At 33.9% G+C, this 5000-nt stretch overlaps 1 protein-coding gene across 3 annotated transcripts in view; it reads left to right on the forward strand.

Moving 5' to 3' along the window:
• Positions 1 to 5000, forward strand: part of myo7aa (myosin VIIAa) — a gene marked incomplete at its 5' end in the record, with an annotated part of 95423 nt that overhangs the window by 52501 nt on the left and 37922 nt on the right. The window lies entirely within an intron of this gene.

Raw genomic sequence — 5000 nt, forward strand, 5'->3', positions numbered from 1 at the left:
AAAGATGATGAAACGACTAAAAACAGACACAAAACACCACAAAAAGATGATGAAACGACTAAAAACAGACACAAAACACCACAAAAAGATGATGAAACGACTAAAAACAGACACAAAACACCACAAAAAGATGATGAAACGACTAAAAACAGACACAAAACACCACAAAAAGATGATGAAACGACTAAAAACAGACACAAAACACCACAAAAAGATGATGAAACGACTAAAAACAGACACAAAACACCACAAAAAGATGATGAAACGACTAAAAACAGACACGAAACACCACAAAAAGATGATGAAACGACTAAAAACAGACACAAAACACCACAAAAAGATGAAGAAACGACTAAAAACAGACACAAAACACCACAAAAAGACGTTGAAACGACTAAAAACAGACACAAAACACCACAAAAAGATGATGAAACGACTAAAAACAGACACAAAACACCACAAAAAGATGATGAAACGACTAAAAACAGACACAAAACACCCCAAAAAGATGATGAAACGACTGAAAACAGACACAAAACACCACAAAAAGATGATGAAACGACTAAAAACAGACACAAAACACCACAAAAAGATGATGAAACGACTAAAAACAGACACAAAACACCACAAAAAGATGATGAAACGACTAAAAACAGACACAAAACACCACAAAAAGATGATGAAACGACTAAAAACAGACACAAAACACCACAAAAAGACGATGAAACGACTAAAAACAGACACAAAACACCACAAAAAGATGATGAAACGACTAAAAACAGACACAAAACACCACAAAAAGATGATGAAACGACTAAAAACAGACACAAAACACCACAAAAAGATGATGAAACGACTAAAAACAGACACAAAACACCACAAAAAGATGATGAAACGACTAAAAACAGACACAAAACACCACAAAAAGATGATGAAACGACTAAAAACAGACACAAAACACCACAAAAAGATGATGAAACGACTAAAAACAGACGCAAAACACCACAAAAAGATGATGAAACGACTAAAAACAGACACAAAACACCACAAAAAGACAATGAAACGACTAAAAACAGACACAAAACACCACAAAAAGACGATGAAACGACTAAAAACAGACGCAAAACACCACAAAAAGATGATGAAACGACTAAAAACAGACGCAAAACACCACAAAAAGATGATGAAACGACTAAAAACAGACAAAACACCACGAAAAGATGATGAAACGACTAAAAACAGACACAAAACACCACAAAAAGATGATGAAACGACTAAAAACAGACACAAAACACCACAAAAAGATGATGAAACGACTAAAAACAGATGAAAACACCACAAAAAGACAATGAAATGACTAAAAACAGACACAAAACACCACAAAAAGACAATGAAATGACTAAAAACAGACACAAAACACCACAAAAAGATGATGAAACGACTAAAAACAGACACAAAACACCACAAAAAGATGATGAAACGACTAAAAACAGACACAAAACACCACAAAAAGATGATGAAACGACTAAAAACAGACACAAAACACCACAAAAAGATGATGAAACGACTGAAAACAGACACAAAACACCACAAAAAGATGATGAAACGACTAAAAACAGACACAAAACACCACAAAAAGATGATGAAACGACTAAAAACAGACACAAAACACCACAAAAAGATGATGAAACGACTAAAAACAGACAAAACACCACAAAAAGATGAAGAAACGACTAAAAACAGACGCAAAACAACACAAAATGATGATGAAACGACTAAAAACAGACGCAAAACACCACAAAAAGATGATGAAACGACTAAAAACAGACACAAAACACCACAAAAAGATGATGAAACGACTAAAAACAGACACAAAACACCACAAAAAGATGATGAAACGACTAAAAACAGACACAAAACACCACAAAAAGATGATGAAACGACTAAAAACAGACACAAAACACCACAAAAAGATGATGAAACGACTAAAAACAGACGCAAAACAACACAAAAAGATGATGAAACGACTAAAAACAGACACAAAACACCACAAAAAGATGATGAAACGACTAAAAACAGACACAAAACACCACAAAAAGATGATGAAACGACTAAAAACAGACGCAAAACACCACAAAAAGATGATGAAACGACTAAAAACAGACACAAAACACCACAAAAAGATGATGAAACGACTAAAAACAGACAAAACACCACAAAAAGACGATGAAACGACTAAAAACAGACACAAAACACCACAAAAAGATGATGAAACGACTAAAAACAGACGCAAAACACCACAAAAAGATGATGAAACGACTAAAAACAGACACAAAACACCACAAAAAGACAATGAAACGACTAAAAACAGACACAAAACACCACAAAAAGACGATGAAACGACTAAAAACAGACGCAAAACACCACAAAAAGATGATGAAACGACTAAAAACAGACGCAAAACACCACAAAAAGATGATGAAACGACTAAAAACAGACAAAACACCACGAAAAGATGATGAAACGACTAAAAACAGACACAAAACACCACAAAAAGATGATGAAACGACTAAAAACAGACACAAAACACCACAAAAAGATGATGAAACGACTAAAAACAGACACAAAACACCACAAAAAGATGATGAAACGACTAAAAACAGACACAAAACACCACAAAAAGATGATGAAACGACTAAAAACAGACACAAAACACCACAAAAAGATGAAACGACTAAAAACAGACACAAAACACCACAAAAAGACAATGAAATGACTAAAAACAGACACAAAACACCACAAAAAGATGATGAAACGACTAAAAACAGACACAAAACACCACAAAAAGATGATGAAACGACTAAAAACAGACACAAAACACCACAAAAAGATGATGAAACGACTAAAAACAGACACAAAACACCACAAAAAGATGATGAAACGACTAAAAACAGACACAAAACACCACAAAAAGATGATGAAACGACTAAAAACAGACACAAAACACCACAAAAAGATGATGAAACGACTAAAAACAGACACAAAACACCACAAAAAGATGATGAAACGACTAAAAACAGACACAAAACACCACAAAAAGATGATGAAACGACTAAAAACAGACACAAAACAACACAAAAAGATGATGAAACGACTAAAAACAGACGCAAAACACCACAAAAAGATGATGAAACGACTGAAAACAGACACAAAACACCACAAAAAGATGATGAAACGACTAAAAACAGACACAAAACACCACAAAAAGATGATGAAACGACTAAAAACAGACACAAAACACCACAAAAAGATGATGAAACGACTAAAAACAGACACAAAACAACACAAAAAGATGATGAAACGACTAAAAACAGACGCAAAACACCACAAAAAGATGATGAAACGACTAAAAACAGACACAAAACACCACAAAAAGATGATGAAACGACTAAAAACAGACACAAAACACCACAAAAAGATGATGAAACGACTAAAAACAGACAAAACACCACAAAAAGATGATGAAACGACTAAAAACAGACACAAAACACCACAAAAAGATGATGAAACGACTAAAAACAGACACAAAACAACACAAAAAGATGATGAAACGACTAAAAACAGACGCAAAACACCACAAAAAGATGATGAAACGACTAAAAACAGACACAAAACACCACAAAAAGATGATGAAACGACTAAAAACAGACACAAAACACCACAAAAAGATGATGAAACGACTAAAAACAGACACAAAACACCACAAAAAGATGATGAAACGACTAAAAACAGACACAAAACACCACAAAAAGATGTTGAAACGACTAAAAACAGACGCAAAACACCACAAAAAGATGATGAAACGACTAAAAACAGACACAAAACACCACAAAAAGATGATGAAACGACTAAAAACAGACGCAAAACACCACAAAAAGATGATGAAACGACTAAAAACAGACACAAAACACCACAAAAAGATGATGAAACGACTAAAAACAGACACAAAACACCACAAAAAGACGATGAAACGACTAAAAACAGACACAAAACACCACAAAAAGACGATGAAACGACTAAAAACAGACGCAAAACACCACAAAAAGATGATGAAACGACTAAAAACAGACGCAAAACACCACAAAAAGATGATGAAACGACTAAAAACAGACACAAAACACCACAAAAAGATGATGAAACGACTAAAAACAGACACAAAACACCACAAAAAGACGATGAAACGACTAAAAACAGACACAAAACACCACAAAAAGATGAAGAAACGACTAAAAACAGACGCAAAACACCACAAAAAGACGATGAAACGACTAAAAACAGACGCAAAACACCACAAAAAGACGATGAAACGACTAAAAACAGACACAAAACACCACAAAAAGATGATGAAACGACTAAAAACAGACACAAAACACCACAAAAAGATGATGAAACGACTAAAAACAGACACAAAACACCACAAAAAGATGATGAAACGACTAAAAACAGACACAAAACACCACAAAAAGATGATGAAACGACTAAAAACAGACACAAAACACCACAAAAAGATGATGAAACGACTAAAAACAGACACAAAACACCACATAAAGATGATGAAACGACTAAAAACAGACACAAAACACCACAAAAAGACGATGAAACGACTAAAAACAGACACAAAACACCACAAAAAGATGATGAAACGACTAAAAACAGACGCAAAACACCACAAAAAGACGATGAAACGACTAAAAACAGACACAAAACACCACAAAAAGATGATGAAACGACTAAAAACAGACACAAAACACCACAAAAAGATGATGAAACGACTAAAAACAGACACAAAACACCACAAAAAGATGATGAAACGACTAAAAACAGACACAAAACACCACAAAAAGATGATGAAACGACTAAAAACAGACACAAAACACCACAAAAAGATGATGAAAAGACTAAAAACAGACACAAAACACCACAAAAAGATGATGAAAAGA

This window comes from Echiichthys vipera (genome assembly GCF_963691815.1).
Source record: "Echiichthys vipera genome assembly, chromosome: 5".
Taxonomy (NCBI): Eukaryota; Metazoa; Chordata; class Actinopteri; order Perciformes; family Trachinidae; genus Echiichthys; species Echiichthys vipera.